We start from the raw sequence: 10,597 nt of genomic DNA, 5'->3' as shown, positions 1-10,597 counted from the left end.
CCACGGCTTCAGCAAGTTCACATGATAAACCCGCTCACTTGGTCTACGATTGGGCTGTTTCACCAAATAGTCGATCAATCATTTTCTCTCCTTAATTTCATAAGGGCCTTGCCAATGGGCGAGCAATTTAGAATGGGAGGTGGGAACTAATACCATGACACGATCCCCCGGATGGAATTCTCGGAGTGTCGTGCCACGGTCATAATAACGGGCCTGTGCTGCTTGTGCCTCTTCCATATGACTTTTTAAAATAGGTCGAATTTTCCCAAATCTATCGCGTAACTGTGCGATATATTCCAAAATATTTGTAGAGGGAAGAGCCTCTCCTTCCCAACCTTCTTTCAAAATATCCAATATACCCTGGGGTTGTCGTCCGTAACAATTCAAAAGGAGAGAACCCCGTAGAGGGTTGTGGGACTTCCTGATAGGCAAAGAGAACGAGGGGGAGGAGTTGATCCCAATTCCTCCCATCCCCGCTGACCACCTTGCGAAGCATCTGCTTGAGAGTCTGATTAAACCTCTCCACATGACTGTCGGTTTAAGGATAATACACCGCGGTCTTTAAGTGCTTTATATAACCTGGTGAGGTTCCATTCCACAACATTCCTTTGTGCCAAGATTCCAGCAAGCAGGTCCTAATTTAAACATCTCACTAGTTCCCGTGTGATTGCTTTAGATGTAGCTGAGCGCAAGAGAACAGCTTCCGGATATCGGGTTGCATAATCCACGAGGACTAATATATATTTATGTCCTCGGGCTGAGGGCTCCAAGGGTCCTACAATATCGACCCCAATTCGTTCAAAGGGGACATCAACTAAGGGAAGGGGAACGAGAGGAGCCCGGTCCCTCCTAGGAATTTTCCGTAATTGACATTCTGGACAAGAAATACAAAAACAGCGAACCTCCTCGTTAATTCCCGGCCAATAAAATCTGAGCTTTATCCGCTCTAAAGTTTTTTTGGAGCCTAAATGGCCTCGAAGGAGGTGGGCGTGAGCTAATTCACAAACCTGCAGCCGGTAGGTTCGTGGGATTAACAACAGTTTCCGAACCTCCGCCCCATGTTCCGCGACCCGATATAATAGATAATTTTCTATTACAAAGTTAGGTCGTTGTGGCATGGGCTGATGTGTGCGTTGGTCGTTGACAAGGACTACTGCATTTTTTGCAAATTTTAGGGAGTTTTCATTTTTCATTTCACTGCTCCCTTTTAAAAGAAGCCGGTGTTTGTCTAAACTGAAGTGAATGTCGGAGAGAGGATCCGGTCTGACCTCAAGGGGAGGGGATTCCTCCCGACTCGTCGAGGCGCGGGTTCATGACATATTTGCCTGCAACGGTCCAGGAATCTCCCCGTTCCCCTCGTGGGCTTCCGTATCTCTCTCCGCCGGCTGTGTACACGGCGTGGAGACAGCTTGAGATGAGTTATCCTCCTCTATACAATGAACCCTCATTTATCACGGTTAATCCATTCCAGACTCTACCGTGATAAATGAATTTTCGCGAAGTAGGATTCTTCATTTATAAATTGAATATTTTCGCAGTTAGAGTATAGAAAGCCTGTTTACGACCTTCTAAATATGTTTTTTAACATTATTAGAGCCCTCTAGACATGAAATAACACCCTTTAGTCACCATTACACTCGTATTACCCAATATATTAGACAAAATAAGAGAAAATGAGACACAGACGTTACAAATATCATATTACTAGGCGCACTCGCCTTTTAAGGCGATCGACTTTTATCCTCTATTTTTGTGCTCTCCATGTATACATCAGGCATGTAAGTATAGGGAATGAGAACATCAAAGTGCCCATTCATAACATCTCCCGAAAACCTAAGTTTTATTTTATCCCCTCAAGTACCTGTCCAAAGTCGTACAATGTCAGCCCGAATCTGTACTGCTAAAGATCTAGTTTCATGCACTAAATAAGCTATAGATGAGAATAAGCAAGCACCATCTCCCCTGATATTTACTACACGGTGAGGCATTTGTACTCCATCAACATTAATTATTTCCAGAGACATCATTTTGTCTATTTTTCCAGCGCATCGCGCACAAAAGCAAGGGAACGGTGAGAGCACCAGAACTCTGCTCACATCGTGTCGCTTCGTACCTCAAGCCGCAAGTAGTAAGTCTGTAATAAGCAGAATACTGCTACGCTTTGCACTCACGGGACGGAAGGATAATCCCGAATGCTTTTATATAGTAGATTATTGTACTGTACATTTAATTGCACACAAACACACACAGTTCTTACACACAACCACTAACCTATGAAGGCACGACCTCAGTAGGAGAGTCTTCAGAGGTGGTGCAGTATCTTCAGCAGGTGCGTTGTTGTCTTCTTCCGCTGAAGGAGTACTAGGAGTAGGCAGTGGGTGTCTGAGTGCGCAGCTGAAGAACATCTTGATAGGCAGTTGCTGGCGCTGTCTTTTCATATGCGTAAGGAGGCTTTTGTAGGGTATTGCCATCTTTAATCATATCCAAGAGTTTCACCTTCTCCTGGATAGTAAGCATCTTCCTCCGGCGCTTAGTTTTATTGTCAAAAATGCTTAGAAAAAGCAGCACGTTTAGGAGCCATCGTAGGGCTTAGATAAAAGTTCTCAGAAAGCGCATGCGTAGTGACGTAAGCGTGTATGAGAAAAATCGCGATAGAGTGAAGCCGCGAAAGTCGAAGCGTGATATAGCGAGGGATCACTGTAACTAGGCCTAAGTTTTTATCGGGAGTAGTCAATAGTTTACCGCTTTTATTTTCCGACCAGTCCCGCCCTAGAATCGCTGGAAAGGGAGGATTGGGGTGAACCGCCATGGGAATTCTTTTTAGCGATCCTCCCTGACTTACGAAACACAGGGCGGTATTTTACATCCAGGTGTCTCTGTGAATACATTTAATACTGGTCTTTTCTTTAATTATTTGTCGCGGTAAGAAATAACGGTAATCAACAATGGAAATGTTGCTGCCCGAATCAAACAAGGCATTGACTTGGTAACCATTAATGACTACGGGTCCCGTATTCAATACCGTCAGAGGGTTGGCAAGAGCACACAAACCGTCTCCCCCCTTATACCTACATCCCGCCTCGTTCCCAGGTAGGTCGCATGCCTGGCGGCCCGGGAACTCAGAAACAGGCTCCGATTTATGTGGAAGAGACTTATTTTGTAGGACGTAATTTCTAGGAAATCCACTAGAGGACGGTTCTGCTCTCCCAGATTCCGAGACTGGCATGGGTGATTTTACAAGCTTTATAAGCTCTTCCATAGAATGGAAATCTCCCCAGTCCGGCTGGGCAAAGTTTTTTGGGAGGCTCTTTAAAAAAATAAAGCAGGCTACCTGCTGCACAATTTGGCAGGTGGATAGTTCAAATGGCCTTATCCATAAGGCCACCTGCTCCCAGAGGGTCATAGCCTGTATCTGGATTGATCTCTCTGGATCAAATTCCCAGTTTTGTATTATTTTTGTCTGCTGGACTGGGGATAGCCCATATTTATTTGGGGCCTCAGCCCCAATGGGCTGCTCAGCTCTCTCCTCCGAGAGCATAATAAGCCCTTTTCGTTTCATCCCCAGAAACCAGCCTGCGTCTGTATGTCCCCTTCACACTCTCCCTTTGGTAAGTTATAGGCCCGGTGCTGTATTTGAGGAGCGGAGCCTGTACTGAGTCCTTCCTGTCCCCAAACGCCCCCCAGAAACTTGGCCCCGGTACTTTCCTACATAGTTGATTTCATGTTCGTGTCTTGGTTTCTTCTGGGACCAACTACGCCACTGTAATAATTATATGCCAAAGACATCATAAAGGTTTGGGGCAGCCACCCATATATTGTTTTTCCCAGCTGCAAAAGGGTTTGTTGAATCATAAATCTCAAGTTCATTTCACAAAGTCCAAACTAGAACTGCTATAGTAGCCCAAGATGGAGGCTTTAAAGGCCAGGAGAGGAACTGATGTCATCAAAATCGCCGAAACTGGAAGTGACGTCAGCCAAGGGGCCGGCTTTGGAAGCGATGTCAGCAAAGGGGCTGGCTTTGGAGGTGACATCAGCAAAGGGGCCAGCTTCGGAAGTGATGTCTTCTGAGGCACCGGAACCTTGCAGGATTTCCCGGGAAAGGTCTGTAGGGAACTGAGAAAGACAGTCAGCGCACTTTGCCACCCCCTGGTCAGATGTTTCATTACACTTACTCAGGCCCTTTAGCTGCCTCCTGTTTCCACGTGTGTGACAAGTGGTATAAACAACAAAAGGAAGCTGAGCGCCTGACATAGTCGCACAATGCCCAAAATAAAAAAGAAGTTGTCACATATCAAAGTTGCCGTTAAAAGGCGAGTTGTAGCCCACCGTCTGAGTATCATATGAAAGCTTATTAGGGTACAGAGAAAAAAAAGGCACACAGTAGGAAAAAAAACATGAAATGTCAACTTCAGTCTCGAAATTTCCACTTTAATTACGCATTTTGTCATTAAAGTAGAACATCATAAACTTCATCTTAAAATCGTTTAATTAACCAGTTTCACAAATCACATCGTATATTACAGCTCTCTGAATAATTAAAATACTGAGATGTATATGTGATATCTTTTTCATGATGATAGGAGTTAAAGCATGTTATTAAACAGGGGAATATGGTGTGTGCGACCTTCGATGAAATAATTTATTGCAGCAGTACTCAGGAGTGGCTCTAGGCTTGTGGTGGCCCTGGGCAGAGGAAGAATCGGTGGCTCCTTCGCCCGCAAATGTCAATAAGGTAGCTTATGCACGGTGGATGGCCACGTTCGTTGTGGACACTGCATAGCCGCCTCGTGCTCATGACACAAGCATTTAACTTTTGCCGAAATTTGTCACTACGCTTTTAGCTGTGTTGTTATTTTCTCTTTCTGTTTTATATTCAATATATATTGGCGTAGCCACCCCTGCAGTCCTTGCTTTTCTTTCTCCAAGTAACCGATCGCTACACAATCAGCTCTGTAATAGACCTTAAACCATCTGTAAGCTTAGAGTGCCGACTTTTCAAAACGTTTAAGGAACATTGAAATATCTTCATAGTATATGTTTAATTATTCCGTCCTTCACGACAGTCCTAGTGAAGAATATAGATGTTTTAAATGAAGTTAAAGTTTTATCTGTATAATATAATAAACATATTTTGCTGCATTTCATCTTATAAATAATATTGTCATCATATGTAAATACGCGCTTTAAAAAGTGGCTCAGGTTGTGCGATATTATAACTGTAGTGCAAGTTTACAGTGGGGTGATTGTACTGTACTTATAAGTACAAGCAGTTCTACAAGGAGTAATTGATTAAGTGCATTTAAAGTTCTTGGGATGAAACTGTTTCTGAACCGCGAGGTCCGTACAGGAAAGGCTTTGAAACGTTTTGCCGTGGCTGAGACAGCGTCTGCTTGAAGCTGTATACCGATAATTCTGCTGCTGTGATTCACACTCAGATATAGTGATATAAATACTCCAAGTGGTACAGTGAGAGTAATATGGAAAAAGATGATCCGCTGTGGCAACTCCTAACGGGAGCAGCTGAAAGAAGAGGAAGAAGGTGCAATGAGAGTAACAATGCTAAAGCAGTTATGGTATTTGGAATACTATGGCTATTCCCTGGACCATTATATTGTTACAAGTTAATTACAATCAGATGCATTACACTAATAAACAATATGCGGTTAGTTTCAGTATTTATAAAGCCGCGTCAGGAAAATAAGGTGTAACCACACAGGAACAGTAGCATTGCTTTGACGCTGGGTGCCGCCAGTCTGCAAAACCAAGCGGAGAACTTGCGTAGGACAAGGTATGAGGTACCGTGGAAAAGTGCGTGTCTTTATGCCAAGTGTAGGTTTTATACATTGCGATTTGAACATGTAAAAGTTCTTACACAACATTTCTGTGCGCACGCACCGTTTATACATGAGGCCCCAGGAGAGTATGAAAGAAGATGGGACAGCCAGCTCTGAGCGGTCTGGCAGATGAGAATGGAGGCAGCCAAGACAGGATTTGGAAGGGAGAACCACAGCAGCTGGTATCTCTGCCAGCTGAGCAAGACATTGAGTGAGCTTGGAAGACAAGAAAAAGGAAGTTGCACTGGATTCAGTTGAAGGGAGAAAGAAGAGGATGGGCCCAACGACTGGCCATTTTTATGGATTATTTGTTTATTAATTATGTAATGGAGGGAGCACTGCACTATTTGTACTTTTGATATTGTTTTAATAAAAACACTGAACACTTTTTTGCACCAACCCCTTGCTGAATGTATATGTCCTCATTTGCCCAGCCCATCTCGACTATTGACAGTTTCAGATTCAAGAGGCTCCTGGAGGCACCAGGGAGTATGGAGCAAACTCAGACCATCTCATTTCCTACTGTCAGGATTTAGCATCTTTGAATGATTAAAAAGTGCAGTACAGAGATTCTAAACAGGTGACACTAGTGACAGCTAATTTCATCCAACAGCTAAGCTGCTGGATGTGTACTTTTGATGGCAGAGAGATCATACTGTACTATTGCAGCAGGAGTGGGACTTCAGTGCACCATATATTCACAAGGGCTCGTGGGAGGAAAAAGCTACAAATCAAATCATTACCTCTTTTCAAGTTGCAGGCACTAGCCTTGTGGTTTATCCATTCCTAATACTCCAGTTTAGGTGTGATAACCTAATTCTTAAAAAAAAAAGTTTGAACTATTAATAAAATGCCAAAAATAAAAAACATGAAAGAGCAAGAGGCAGGAGCCATTTTGTGTAATCAATTATCTAAACATAAGTGCAGCAAGGTCTGACACTTCACTCCATACACTAGGAGAATGTACAGTCAGTATACAAAGAAGAAATAGAGAATGAGAAATTGTTAGCAACAGCTAGTAATGATGACTGCTACAATTCCTAATTTAGGTATATATTTATCCATTAAAGAAGAGCTTAGTCAGAAGTTCCTATTAAAGCATACTATGCTAACATAATTGGTCTTCAGTTTGGAATTCAAAGTTGAGACATATTTATTATACTTTGCATTAACAGGTGGATTATTTCAGTGTTTTTGTGGATGCTGTAGTTAGACATTCAGTTTCCTTATATTGTCTTTATTCTTTTACTGTAAGAAGGTGATGATGTATGAGAAATCATGGTTTCTTCCACCTTAAAAATGTTGGGAAATTAGGGTGTTTTCTAAATAAGGGGGATTCTGAGAAATTAATTCACTGGGTGTTCAAACTGTTCTTTATACAGCTTCCACTTAATTCAAAATGCTGCTGAAAGAATTATTGCAAGAACAAGAAAATATAAACACATAACTCCAGTTCTTAAATCCTTACACTGACTCCCGGTTAAGTTTAGGGCAGATTGCAAATCCTCCTTTTAACATATAAAGCCTTAAATGGCTACGGTCCAGCTTACTTGTCTGAACTTATCAAGACTTACAAACCAGAATGTTAATTAAGATATCAAGATGCGGGTCTGCTTATGATTCCAAAGATTAATAAAATAACATTGGGAGGTTATGCTTTTAGTTACAGGGCCCCTAAACTCTAAACTGTGGAATGGTCTGCCTGCTCCTTTCAGTCTCGGTTTTCAAATCCTGGGTAAAGACTCACTACTTCAGTTTAGCATATGACTAAAGCTGCTGATTAACTGTACACTGCCCTACTGCCAAGTTGTTTGCCTGCCTAAGGTAAAGTCATCTCTGATGGAGGATCTCAGGAATTGTCGGGTAGAGGGGTCCTTTCATCGGATTGGCTGGCCAAGTGCTTACTCAGGGGATGCAGCTTGATGGCCGAGGTCTCCAGGACTCTGAACAAATCTAAATCGTATTATTTAACATCATCTTCTGCTGAATTCTGCTCTGTACTTATATTTCTATTGCACTATTATACTGCATTGAGGATTACTTATGTTCTGTTTTGTGTGTTACATTCTATTTACCCCATCTTTCCCAAGGTTTCTTCCATTTTTTTCCCCACAATGGTTTTTTTTGGGAGTTGTTCCTTGTCTTCTGAAAGACTCAAGGCTGGGGGGCTGTCAAAAGGCAGGGACTGTTAACACTAGAATTACCAGAGCCTACGAAAAAACTCGTAATTCCGTCCCACCTTAAACTGCTTCTTAAATCCCTTCACACCTCTCCGCCAGCGCCCTTTGTCTTCTAAATGTGCTGATAAAGAGAAGCCGGCTATTCCATCCCCCCACCAATTTAGAACGTGCACGAACTTCTCTCAGCTCATGCCTTGATTGAGTATCTGGGAGTGAAGTGGAGTTTTAGAGTGGAAATAATAGATTGTTGTTTGGAACACACGCATTTCATGTCTGTTCCGTTTCTACAGTAATCTGTGTCAACACATTGTTAAAACAGAAACGTTTTTTATATTCTAGTAGTAGATGACAAAATGTAGGCATAAACTATATAATGTATGAAGCCTGAAGTCCAAATAGCAAAGAAACATTTTCACAAGAATAACACAATTGCACTTTTATTCAAACATATAACTGCAGAAACAAAAAGCCGCCTTAACATGCGACATTGACACCAGTTTACTGTAACTGACTCCCTGGCTCAGTAGACTCAGCCCCGCTTGGAATCAAGGGATCGCGGGTTCGATCCTGCGCCCCTCCGTTTTGAGAAGTAAACTGCTCTTGTCTTACTGTTTTAGAATAAAAGCATACATTTGATTTCAGTCTGTAACAGCCGGTGCAGTTTATGATCCTTGTAAAGGTTAGCTTTTTTTTTTATTCACTTTTCACTCTCTCAGTCGCGTTCAGAATCAATCCATACAACCCCATCTGACACGGCTGTTTTCACTAAAGACGCGCTATAGCTCTGCAGTGTACCACGATGCATACTAACGCACAATCACCCCCCCCCCGGTTCTGACACACAAACGCTGGCGAAGCTGCCTTCTTCGTATCTCACCGTCACTTGCTTTTCGTTTTATTGAGTGTTCCTGCCAGTCCCGCATGTTGCTGTATGCTTTTCTTTTGTACTACAGGACATGCAGAGGAAAGAATGGTAAAGACCAGTAACTTCGGCGCTATATGCAATCATCAGACACTCCCCATCTGCCCGTGTCGTTCAAGCACAGGAACATATATTGGTGTAAAAGTATAACAAAAGTGCACTTTTATTCAAGTGCACTTTTTCCATCGCTTTTCCTGTAAGAAGCAGTGTACACACTTCTCTCTATGCTGTGGTTTCTATTACACACCTGAAAGAAAGAGACAATATATGTGAAAATATAATCGCACTAATGCAATATTATTTGAAAACGAACAGCGTCAGATCGGGTGTGAATTTATGCAGGAACTGGAAATTCTCTGATGCGGGACCTTCCCCCAGGGAAGAAAGTACAGTGTCAGGTGCTCATTCAGTGTAATAGAAACCATAGCACAGAGAGGTGTGTACACTGCAACAAGTACACGTGTCGTAAATGTAGGAAGTACGGTCCTTGGGTGTGTGGGAACTGTTAATATTTGAATGTGATGATTTCATATAGCACGGAATGAAAATCTGCACTTCTTAGCATTGCACCATGCAAGGTGTCGTATCAATCGCCTACTGTAACTTGCTTTCTTTTTCTTCGGTTATACAGGTAGTTTTGAATAAAAGTGCACTTGTTTTGTTTGCGAAATGAAGTGTCTGCGTGCACTTTTCGTGGCATTACACGTGTATTTTTTGAGCATGCCAGTTTGAGCAGTATAAAAGTATTGAAAAGTATAACAAAACAACGGGCAGATGGGGAGTGTCTGATGATTGCATATAGTGCCGAACTTACTGCTCTTTACTATTCTCTCCTCTGCGTGCCCTCGAGTACAAAAGAAACAGAATACAGACGCGCTATAGCTCTGCGTTGTACCACGATGCATACTAACGCCCCCCCACCTGGTTCTGACACACAGACGCTGGCGAAGCTGCCTTCTTCGTATCTCACCGTCACTTGATTTTCTTTTTATTCAGTTTTATTGAGTGTTCCTGCCAGTCCCGCATGTTGCTGTATGCTGGATAGAGAGAAGTGTGTACACTGCTTCTTACAGGAAAAGCGATGGAAAAAGTGCACTTGAATAAAAGTGCACTTTTGTTATACTTTTACACCAATATATGTTCCTGTGCTTGAACGACACGGGCAGATGGGGAGTGTCTGATGATTGCATATAGCGCCGAAGTTACTGGTCTTTACCATTCTTTCCTCTGCATGTCCTGTAGTACAAAAGAAAAAGCATACAGCAACATGCGGGACTGGCAGGAACACTCAATAAAACGAAAAGCAAGTGACGGTGAGATACGAAGAAGGCAGCTTTGCCAGCGTTTGTGTGTCAGAACCGGGGGGAGGGGGGGTGATTGTGCGTTAGTATGCATCGTGGTACACTGCAGAGCTATAGCGCGTCTTTAGTGAAAACAGCCGTGTCAGATGGGGTTGCATGGATTGATTCTGAACGCGACTGAGAGAGTGAAAAGTGAATTAAAAAAAGCTAACCTTTACAAGGTTCATAAACTGCACCGGCTGTTACAGACTGAAATCAAATGTATGCTTTTATTCTAAAACAGTAAGACAAGAGCAGTTTACTTCTCAAAACGGAGGGGCGCAGGATCGAACCCGTGACCCCTTGATTCCCAAGCAGGGG

The sequence above is a fragment of the Polypterus senegalus genome, chromosome 7 (genome assembly GCF_016835505.1).
Source record: "Polypterus senegalus isolate Bchr_013 chromosome 7, ASM1683550v1, whole genome shotgun sequence".
Classification (NCBI taxonomy): Eukaryota; Metazoa; Chordata; class Cladistia; order Polypteriformes; family Polypteridae; genus Polypterus; species Polypterus senegalus.
Note: the sequence above shows the minus strand (reverse complement) of the source record.